Raw genomic sequence first — 11,967 nt, 5'->3', positions numbered from 1 at the left:
TCAGCAGTGACCTGTCTAGGAAAGAACATTTTGCTCACCATAAGTTGGTACTAATTTATCTTCCAAAAGATTCACATTTGTTGTAAAAAATACTCATACAAAATGCTGCCATTGCTTATTGCATTTGTACCAGATTCATTCCAATCTCGTGATTCCTAATTGGAAAGCTGGTAGCATGAGGAGTGCGTGTGGTCTTTATTTTAATATCATTGTAAAATCCAGGTATTTTTTCATATGCAGTGACAGATGTAAGTTACCCTTTTCTATAATTCTGAAATCCTGGAGAACCTGTAACCAATTCCGGTGCATATTAAATGGTGGCATTTTCTTTAAAAATACAGAACTTGAACATGTGCAGATAAGGGAATGTGAGTGTGTGCGTGGTAAGCGTACACGTTTGCATGTCTGCATATGTATGTATGTAAGCACACATTACTGGTAAAATATATGTATATATTTGAGTTTATAAAATATGTAAAACCTTTATTAATATATTACAAAAGCAAGACAATTCAGTGCCTGATGTTTTGCAGGCACAGTTTTGTTCAATTTATATGCTTATTTATGGACATGCTTAACTCCACCTATGGGTAATCCAGTTTTATACCTCACCAAGAGTTCCACAGCTTTGGCTAAGGTTGCTCGGATTTAAAAGCTGCAGTGTCAGAGAGGCGTATCTGTGTGCATTCAGGCAAGAACATACACAAACAAGTTATTTAATTTAATTATGTCTATAAATCAAAGTAATGTGAAGGGACATATTGGGTGCTTCTGCTCTTAAAAACCCTGTGTCAAACCATGGGCTTTGATTTCAGTTGCTGAGTACCTGCAATTCTGCAATTCTTAGCAATTTTCCTGGAGTTGAACGTAGGTATCACTATGAAAATCAGGTCTTGGGTTTCTCCTGCAGAGTATCTTAAAATCAAGGTACTCAAAAGAAACATTCACTTTTGAAAATTTAGTCCTTTATTTCTATCTCCAAAACTATCGCTACTATAAGCAATCATCAAAAGCAAATCATCCACCTTGAATCTAAAACAATTCTCTGCTGTCCGTAAATAGGATAAACCCAGTTCTGTGTAAGGGCATGATGTCTTCAGAGATGCTACAGAATTGAGGCACAGCAGGATGTTGTGTTGTAATATAGATTTATCCACAAGTCTGTGGATAGTGCTTTTGTACAGTGAGATTGTATGATGCAAAATGTGACCTAGTTTCTTGTGTAGCATTGTCCGTGTAATTCTTACGTTCTATGTATTTGTCCTAAACTATAATGTTTTTTAAATAAAATGTCATGGCAGTGACATTAGACTAACAAGGCAGAGTACTTACTAAGAAAACAAAATTTTGGCCTGTGATAGCATATCAGTCTTGGCTTCCAGAAGTTATCAGGAGTGAGATCTTGGATATTTCGTTTTTTTGACTGTGTCCTCTTGAGATATAATATCACAGCCCAGTTCTGGTTTTCAGATGTGCGATATAATTTATATCGGTGAGTGGAAGTTTTTTGCACGTGAGGGTTTCACTAAACGACGTAGAATAAGAGGTGGGTGTTTATTTTTGAGGCAGAATTTAACCTATAAATCTATTTGAATGTAGCCTCAATAGTAATGTAACATATCAGAAGTCTCTCAAAGAAATAAAAACATGTTTGAGAGTTGACAATTGCCATTGTCATCTGTCCTGTGCTAAGAGGTACTTTTCTGTTTATCAGTCCAGCATATTTCTGAAGGGAAAAGAAATATTTCTTATGAGATTCTCAGTTTAAAGGATTTTTCTTATTTGACAAATGGACAGTGGTGATCTGCTTTGTAAACACACCTTCAGTACAACTGGAATGGCCTGGACTTACAGCTGCTGGGGACCAGTTTCTCTAACCGAACTGCTATTCAGGTAAAGGTCCTCCACCGGAGGACTGCAGGGTTAAGTCTCTTGCTGTGTGCCTGGTTATAATTAATATATAACCAAGCATAGCTTGCCTGATGCACTGAAATGCAGCATTTTCCATCGTTATATATAATGAAGCTGCAATGTTTCTATTGTAAAAATCTATTTACGAGGAAAATATGTGATGTAGGTTCTCTACAAATGCTGCCTTTCTGTACGTTGCTCAGAATTGCTTGCTTTGAGTCCTGGGCTTGCAGCAAGGGTGAAGGTTTGACACAGCAGTAAGGGTCATCAGATTGCTGCTGCCCTTATAGGAGGAGACACGATTTAAAAACATGTTTTTCTGGTTGAACAGGGCTGTGAATGTGTGCATGCACATGGTTCTCTGTGCACATGTATTTGTGTATGTCACAGTAACTTCAGCTAGGATTAGCTAGACGGGTGGATATAAATGTGTACTTACAGCCTGTGTTGATGTTAACATACTTATCCTGCAAGGCTTTCCACAAATATTACTTTGTAGGCTTCTGTTCCCCCCCCTTTTTTTTACTTCACTTGAATAAGACAAATAGAACAGATGACTTTCACTTATTTTTTTAAATGTACTTCATATTCTCATGCACTAACTTATGTTTAGGGTGCTGAAACAGGAGCCCAAACCTTACTGTGGTCTCTGTTGAAAACTTGGTGGTTTTTGGTTTTGAAGGACCTTGCAGGCCTCCCTGTCAAGTTATAGGATTGATGTTTCTGCTGAAGAAACTGAAGTTTTCTCATTTGAGGAGAGAGATCACAGGAAGAGAACCGGAGATCACAGAAATGGAAAACCTCTTTCCTAAATAAATAAAAAAAAAAAAAAAAAAAGTGCCTTCAACTTCCAGAAGTGAAATGGGGGAAAATGGAAGTCAAACCATAATCCCCTGAGCAGGCTTGTGCTCACCAAGGAGCTTCCATGGGTTGACTCTAGTACTGCTGTTCCCATGCAAATAGTTAGGAGTTTATTCACATGCCTTGCATTAAACTTGTGCACAAATGATCTAAAATGCAGTTTGTGATTGCTGTGGGATGATTCCAGATTCAGAGCTGTTTGCAAAATACCGTAAGATCTCCCACGCTTTTGGAGGTAAATGTGACTCGTAACTTCTGCTGGTAAAACCGAAAGCTTTGCTCATTTTATTTTAGCATTCCACCAGAGTCAGGTCTCCCCCTCCTGCCCTTACCAGCAGTACGAGGAATTCACCGACACAAAAACAAAAGGTGTGATGTGGCTGGTGTGTCTGTAAGATGTTCTTGAGTACTTTAACAGGACAGAAATGCCAGTTTGCGGGCAGTGCTCTCGGCGATAAGAAAACACTCTGTCAGCAAGCGCAGTGCTTGGGCATAACCATTAGTGTGTTGTGTACGTACCTCTTTTTTTCTGATAGTCCTACTCTGTAGGTTACTGCCAGTCGTAACTACTACTTCAGTGGATTTTATGGAGTTGTTCATAAGCTGTTAGGGAATATTTTACATGCAAGGATTTGAGTGATGGAATTTCTCCAAGTTAACATTTGCTGCAGCATGGAGGGCTGGACTTTCGAGGCATTGAATTGCCCAAGAACGCAAATAGTTGTCTGGGTTTTAATAGCACTCCAGCACCTGATCATGGAAAGTACCAGTAGGTGTCTTTAGGTATCTAACTGTGTGTGAAAATCTGCCCCAAGAGTTGTTTTTAGCAAATAGCATGGAAAAATCCCTCGCTTTTCTCTCCACTGTTATCAAACCAGTTTTAATTAGCGCAGCTTGGAGAACCATATGCAAATTTGAATTACGAGTAATTACATTTTTTTATGAGGTGCTGGAACACGTGCCCTTTAGTAAGTACCTTTTCTAATGCGTCTGGGATAACACACAAACTATTGATAAAATGACCACAGGAAGAAGACACAGAATTTTATGGGTTAACTAGCTGCACATTCCTGATAAAATTATACATTTTTTTTCACATGACAGTGCTGTTAGCTTTTTATGTCACCTTTTATCTGGGAAGATTCTCAGCTCTCATTTGGCCAGTCATAAAAACATTCTTTTGCAATCTAGGTTAATTTAATATCAGACTGCAATAAGAACAATCAAAGAGAGTAAGGCTGGAAAATTGAGAAGCAATTAAAGGGAAATGTGTAAGGAGCAGCTCTGCAAACATGTCTTTTCAGTGTAGGTGAGTGGAATTAAGGAAAAGTGTCATTTTTAAAAAATTTGGATGGGTTCTGATGAGTTCAATGTTATGCTTTGCCTGACAAGCTGTATCAACTGAATCTTCACAGATCCGTGGGGCCTGATGGGATTCATCCCAGAGTGCCGAGGAAGCTGGTGGATGTTATGGCAGGACCCCTCCTGATAAGCTACCAAATGCCTTGGGAGTCTGCAGAGGTCCCTGCTGACTGGAAGCTAGCCAACATTATTCCGGTTTACAAAGAGGGCGTAAGGAAAGATGCAGGGAACTAGAGAGCTGTGAGTCCAACCTCAGTTCCTGGAAAAATTGTGGAGAAGATCATAGTAAGTAGGGTTGAAAGGCATCTAAAGGACAATGAAGTCATCAGGCATAGTAACCACAGATTCACAAAAGGAAAGTCCTATGTAACCGACTGGATATCCTCCTAGGATAGGGTCATGCACCTCATGGTTGAAGGGAAGGTGGTGGACGTAGTTTTTCTGGGGTTTAGCAGGGCTTCTGATACTGTCCCTCACAGCATCCTTCTGGACACGTTGTCCAGCTGTGGGATGAGTGTGTTCATGGTGCACAGGCTGATGGGCAGATCTCAAAGCGTTGTAGTGAATGGGGCTACGTATAGCTGGTGACCAGTCACCAGCAGTGTCCTTCAGGGCTCAATGCAAGGCTGGTTCTGGTCAATATATTCACCAGTGGTCTAGATGCAGAAGCTGAGTGCACTGTTAGTAAGTTTGCTGTCTGTACCAAATTAGGAGGTGCTCTCTTGAGGGACAGGAGGCCTTGCAGAGGGATCTAGTTAGATTGGAGCATTATGGTTCACAGCTGCACCAGGGGAGGTTTGAACTGGACACGAGGATGCATTTCTTCTCCAAGAGAGTGGTCAAACACTGCAAGAGGATTCCCAAGAGAGGTGGTTGATGCCCCAAGCCTGTCAGTGCTCCAGAGGCACTTGCACAATGCCCATAACACGCTTTAACTTTTGGTCAGCCCTGTAGTGTTCAGGCAGTTGGACTAGGTGGTCATTGTTGGTCTCTTTCAACTGAAATATTCCATTCAGTTCCATCCTATCCTATGACAGGCATCTGGGTAGCCTCACCCTGCGGCTTAGGACAGTGATGATCAGTTGGTTACCGATTAAAGTCAACTTTCCTATGGACTTTTCTTTGAGAGGCTGGAACATAAGTGACAGGAAAACACATGTAATTCATGTCCTGAATTCTGATAAAATAAATACTTCTAGAAGACAGTGGGCAGGTTTAGGAAACTGCAGTTGTGAATTAAAGTTTAGTAAAAACTGTAGGGTGAGTGAAAGTTAACTTTGAAACTTACTTGCTTTTAAACTTTTGTCTGCAACAGAGCATCTAGAAATACTTCAGATTTATTATCCCACCGTGTACACAGAGGCGTATGTAACATCACCGTTTTACTGAAATAATGTCAGCTTCTTTGAGGGATGCGCAGTGAGGGGTGGGATCAGAAAGCAGATGTAGCATGACAGTAATTTGTCTCTACATTATATTATACTGTTGTGAAATCCCTGAAAAAAAAAAAACCAAAACCAAAAAGCCTGAAAACCCCCCAGCCTTAGCATCTGCTGTTTTATAAGTTCAATTTTACTCCTCCGTGGGCTGAGCTGGCAATTTATGGATAGTTCATATAGAGAAAATAGAGTAGATCGCATGCTCAGAAAGGAACCTGGCCTTTGGATACCAATTTTTATTATGTAATGAGTTGCTCAGTCTCCTCACTCGCTGGTGTGTCTGTCTGCTGCAGTTGGAAGATGTACCCCATGGCCTGCCTTTGGCTGCTGGTGTGAGCTGGCACAGGTGAGATGCAGGAACAACCACAAAACCACGAATGAAAGGCAGAGTAAATTTATTCCCGTTCCTGTGCGAACCAGGGGATCCCCAAAGCAGCTCTCGGGCAGAGGTACACAAGCGGGGATGCAGGCACCATGGAGCTTGGTCTGTACTAGACCATCAACAAATCTGCTGTTTTCACCTGTTTATCGAGGGTTTGTGCAGGTGTAGTTCACCTCCGTGCTTTGATCCTTCCCACACAAGGCAGGAATCTCAGGCGTGCTCGATAGGATGCCTCTATCACAGACCTAAACACAGATGTTCTACGTGTCAAATGCACAAGGCTAAACAACAGATAGTACGATAGACGATGTGTTCTTCGCTGCCCCAGCTGCAAGTCACTTGAGGGTGTTTTCAGTCCTCCTCGACAATCTTCTGGTATTTTCCCACAGCGCTGTAACATTTTGTCTTTTAATACCAACAGCCAGCAGTACTGGACGCCAACTGGGAAGCACAAGGAGAATTCCTGTTGGAGTTTGACGGGGACATTCTCAGGTGTCAGCAGAGAGCAAGAAAGCAACAGCTGTCCTTCACCAGCTATTGCACGGACAGCAGGCAGCCAGCGACAGGGTGACACAAGACTATTTGACTCTGTAAAATGTAGTTGGGGCAGTGCTGGAGACTGCTGGCTGGACTGTGCTTCTTGTACACAGTGCGGTTGTAGCAGGGAAGCGGAGTGTCCTGGAACAGGCCAAGGTCGTGGCTGTGTCCTTGGTCAAACAGAAGGTGTGCTGGCACTGTCTCTACCGGAGTGGAGTGGACACTGTGGGATGGTTAAATGCTGGTGTCCACTCTAAAGAGGGGCCTGTCACACTGTACGTGCAACAGCGCGTGTCTCATTGTCCTTGCGCTGTCATGTGAACGGTTCAGGTTTGTACTGTATATAGGGTCTAGCCCTTGGACAGAATTATCTGAGGCACGTATACGAAAGCCCAGTTTGTATGCTGGGTGAGGTGGTGGGAGCTGGGCCCTGCTGGCACGGAGAGCACTCTGACTTGTCCTGAAGGTGCCCCTAATTCTGCGGTCAGCTCTACCAGTGTTAGTTACAACAGCTGGCAGATTTGCTAGAGGTGGATCAGCTCTACTGAAAGCCCAGGAACTGGTCTTAGATCAGTTTTGCTGTCTGTGCTTTTATGATGAGTGCATGATACTAGTGACCATAAGTGACAGCTGCGAGATGCATTTCCTGCACTGGACTTGAAGTGCCAGGTGGGCTGATTTGGAGCTTTGCTGACACCAGATGCTCTTCTCAGTGTGAGTCCCTGTGGCCAAGCCCTCCTTTACACCGACAATATTTAACAGGCGTTAAATATTAAGAGGCGTCTCTCAGAACCTGGTGGCCGGGCAGCAAGGTTATCAGTGTGAAACACCAGACTACCTGCCCTCTTGCTGTGTTCCTGGAAAGCAGTAAGTGCTCACAGCTGAATAGGAGGAGTTCCTCTGTGCCCTGGGTTGAAACAGCTGAAGAGAGTTCATGTTTATTCCCACTGCATGCTTGTGGCTAAACCCGCTCTCTCCTGTTTCTTCTATAATCCTAGACTGGGACTGCAGCAGTACTTTGATTGGGACTTCTGACTGCCCCGTTTTGGCTGGGTTTTTTCTTTCAATAATTCTAGCATAGCTGTTTATACAGATGGCGACAAAATGAGAAGGAAAACAATTCTTAAGAACATCTCTGGAAAATCGTGTTCTTATCCTGAATTAGCACATGCAGGGGAATGCGGGCCAACTTGCACAAGACCTGAAACAATGGAGCAGTGGGGAGGGTTAGGTAACACCAACGAACCGAGGCTAATGCTGACATTGTCCAAGACGCATCTCCTATGGATTGTGGTTATCAACTGCCTGAAGAAGGGCTTGGAGAGCAGTGACGCAAAGTGTTCCAGGCTGCGTTTATCTGTGGGGAAGGTGTTCAGGCTGTTGGAATGTGGTTTTTGTGTAAGAAGCTGTGACAGTTTGCTAGAGATTATTTATTAACCTGAAAAGTTCCTAACAAAAACTGGGAGAAACTTAGTGCATTTCCCACTGCCAGCAGTCTGCTGTTGACCTGAAGTGAGCAGTGACCCCGGGTTCCTCAGGTCTTGCCGTGGAAGTCCTTCCAGAGATGCCACTTTTGCATGTAGTTCTTCTCAATCCCCTTTTCTTGAACTTAAAAATGGAGCAACGGCCCCTGGAACCAGCATGAATGAAGACTTTACTCTGTGACTGGGCATATTTGGAGCTGTAAATGGGAGTCCCAAACTTGGGTCTGAACCGAGGTTGGAGAACAGAACCTTTCCCCATTGAAGGACTGTTTAGTTAATGGTTCTGGTTCTGATGTCATCTTGAATTAGAAACTGAGATTTGAATTTTGAGGTCAGACTCTCCAGTCTAATGCCAAGCATTGCAAATTACTGGTTTTCGTGTGCAGGCTTCCAGTTCTCAGTGTGTTTCTTCTTAAAATAATGTAGGTCCCTTCCCTCTTTAAATTAAATTGCCTAGAAAATTATAACTGCAGAACATTAAATAGCTTTTTTGTTTTGGTTTGGTTTGGTTTTTTTAGTAGGAGGCTTATTTTAATGTGATTCAATATTCACTTTGCCCTCTAGAAATCACCAGGTTTAAGTTCCAGTACACCAGTTACCGACAGGCAACATTTGAGACTGGAAATGATTAGTTTTGTTCAATGGATGTCTGCAGCTTTCTGACGAGTCAACACGTCAGTGAGATAACAAAATATCTACATTTTATGTTAATGCTTCCCCTGTTTTTATATTCACATGTAAAGCATTAATACCTGTGTACGGTTTTGTTTTGATTTAGGAGAGGGCTCTGTTGTTGAGTGGTGGGATAATATACATGAAGATTTGGCTATGAAAATGTGTTAAGGGCGTTGATAAAAGCATTTGAGTACAGCTGTTGCTGCACCAAAGATGGGTCAACTTGAAGTATTTACTGTGGTTGGAAGTTTATAAATTTGTTTTGGCTCCACTGGACAGGTTTTACGAACGCTTCCATTTTATGACCTGTAGATTAACAAGCTGCTTCCCAGGTGCTCTGTGAGTGGCCTGAAATACGTGTGCCTGTGTGTTGTGTTTGGAAGTGTGGATTCTGAAGCTGCTAGTTTGTTAGATAACACAACGGGTACAGACAACGCAATCTTTGTCTTTCACAGCACCCTGTTCTTTGTTACAAGGTAGGTCTGTTTGTACTGAAAAGAACTATTTATTGATTTTTATTACATAAATTTTTCTTATTAGATGCTGTGGAGAGAAAAAAATACACTTAACATTTATTTTAGAATTTCTTGTGAACTACTTACTGGTAGATTTTTGTTTGTGAAATGCAAACCAACCAACCCAAAACCCAAAGCAGTGTCAAATGAAGACAGGGAAGGTCTGTAGATGATCACGGAATCACAGAATCATCTGGTTGGAAGAGACCTTGAAGATCATTGAGTCCAGCCATTCACCCTGCCCTGCCAGGGTCCCTAAACCATGTCCCTCAGCACCAAATCCACACGTCTTTTAAACAGACCCAGGGATGGGGACTCCGCCGCCTCCCTCAACAGCTTGTTCTAATGCCTGACAACCCTCTCTGTAAAGAAATGTTTCCTAATATCCAACCTAAACCTCCCCTGGCAAAACTTGAGGCCGTTTCCTCTCATCCTGTCACTTGTTACCTGGGAGAAGAGACCAACCCCCACCTTGGTGAACCAAGCATGTGAACTGTGCGATACCTGTGCCTGGGTTAGTCCCGAGCTGCAGGCTGTGCTGGGGCTTTTGACACGCGATCCTGGGTTAGGGCCTGCAGAGGAGTCTCAGCAGTCTGGCTCCCAGTGCAATGCTCTGGTTTCTGGGCATTGTGGCATGCTGGATCCTGCTGGAGACCTTCATTCTTTCATGGATTGTAAGTACTGCACTAATTGGTGTGAACTCACATATGCAATAAACACAATGAGTTAGGGCCCCTGCTGGCTCCCTTTAGGGTCGGCGGGACAAGCCGCCTACTTAAGCAGCTGCAGCCCCGGAGTGCTGGGATCTAGGCAGAGTGTACAACACAGGAGTGCTTCGTGTTCTTGAGCTGGGAGCTTGGGAGCTGCCTTCTGCTCCCCAGTCAGGGCTGGAAGCCCTTCCAAATGTTCAGCCAAGATCAGCTGTTGAGCCAGCCACATGCTGAAAGCTGAGCTGGTTTCTCTGTCTCTTGCTCCCTGCCACCTTCTGTGCAAAAGCCATATTAACCTGGGCAGAGGGAGCCTGACACACAGCAAGCAGGAGAGCCCTGCCAAGGACCCCGCTTCCATCAGCTCCTGTGCAGGAGATCCGTACCTGCAGGAACTGGGTCACTACTGGGAGCTGGGGTGGAAAGTCAGATGGCTTCTCAGCTTCCTGAAAGTAAACAATCTTTACTCAGTGATTTTAATTCATTAGGCATCAGAATCCCTGGGGAGGTAACAGAGGAAATTGTCACAGCAATACCTCTGCTGTTGTGGCTGTTCCTTATTTGTCTCAGTAGAATGGTGGGATCTGAGCTCCTCTACCAGCATGTAGGACATAGTGTTTATTCTAAGAAATACTTTGTTATTTTTGTCGTATTTAGTGCCTTGTGTATTTATTTCCTTCTTGTTTCCACCCCCAACCTGTTTAAGAAATAAGATCTGTCCTGTGTGAAATCACTGACACGTTTATTTAAATTGAGGCTTTTTTTCAGGGCGGAATTTGACAGCCCATGTAAAACATAAAATGTTCTGATTTTTTTCCTTCCTAAGAAATGTAATTGTTTCCTCCTTCTTCTCCCATTTTGGTATTTCAAATTGTTTCTTAGAGTGGTTTGAAAAACTTCCTAATTTGAATAATCACAAACGGATCAGATACAATACCAATTAAGGAAGAGTAGAAGGGTCAACCACTCTTTAAAAGCTGTTAGTTCTTGCCTGTTCAGATGACGTCTCCTCCACGCAGTTTCAGCCATGACCTCCATTACTCACCCTTCACTAGATACAGGACTGTAGGCATATTTCTTTTCTACCTTTTTTTCTTGGCGTAGAATTTCTTTTATTAATTACAGAAATACAAGAGTGGTGACTCAGGATATTTTTTAATGTCTCAGAGACTACCCACTCCTGTTACTTGGACCATATAAATTGTCTTTGGAGGCTTAAAAATGGCATTAATTAACAGACTTGTACCTACATTGATGTGCGTGTGGTGCAGACTATAGAAACAAGAGTACAATCAGACTTCACAACTCACTACCTGGGCACTGTCCCCACATCTCAAGAAACAGGCAAAGCCCCGAAGAGCCTTCACAGGAATGAAGACGATTCCTCATGTCTGCTCTATGCTGCTGCAGACTCTTAACTCAGCTACCAACTATTTCGGGGACAGCAACCACTGCTGGTTAGTACTTTTTCTCCTCTGCATGAACAACCTTTGGGCCCAATGACTCATTAACAGCTATGTTAAATAACTAACGTGAGGTGACTCTGCTGACCTGTCTCCAGCCTTTGCCACTGATGAGCTGTGACTTGTCCCTAATTTGAAATTACTGTGACATGTAAGTATTTTGTCAGCCTCTCGTGTTTTGAAGCACTTGGCAAGCATTCCCTCTGCTGGAGCCTACCTGGCCTTTAAGCCCAAAGAGTCATGGTGCGGTGGGTAAAGACACCGTACAGCCGCCACCTCTCTTTACAGCCTGCGCTGGAGCAGCTCTGCTCTTGGAGACAACCATTAGCACTGCTGCTCTGGCGCTGGTGACATGAATCCAGCCCCCTGTGCTGTTCTAAAATTCTTCAGACATTCTTTGATCAGTCTGCTCTATTTCAGGTACGCACTGAGGATGAAACCCAGCTTTCTGCTGTGCCCTCTTGTGTGGAGCATACGGCTCCTCTGCCCACCTTCTCTGCAGGCTGAGACACTCATATTGCCTTCCCTTGTGCCACAGAGTTCCCCCAGCAGCAGCACCTGAACATGCTCAGTAAAAGCTTTTCCAGCTGGCCCTGCTCAGCCCTTCACTTAGTTCCTTTCCTCTTGTCGC

This window comes from Buceros rhinoceros, unplaced genomic scaffold (assembly GCF_000710305.1).
Source record: "Buceros rhinoceros silvestris isolate BGI_N320 unplaced genomic scaffold, ASM71030v1 scaffold9311, whole genome shotgun sequence".
NCBI classification, from domain to species: Eukaryota; Metazoa; Chordata; class Aves; order Bucerotiformes; family Bucerotidae; genus Buceros; species Buceros rhinoceros.
The sequence above is the reverse complement of the archived record's forward strand: the minus strand, read 5'-3'. Positions refer to the sequence as shown.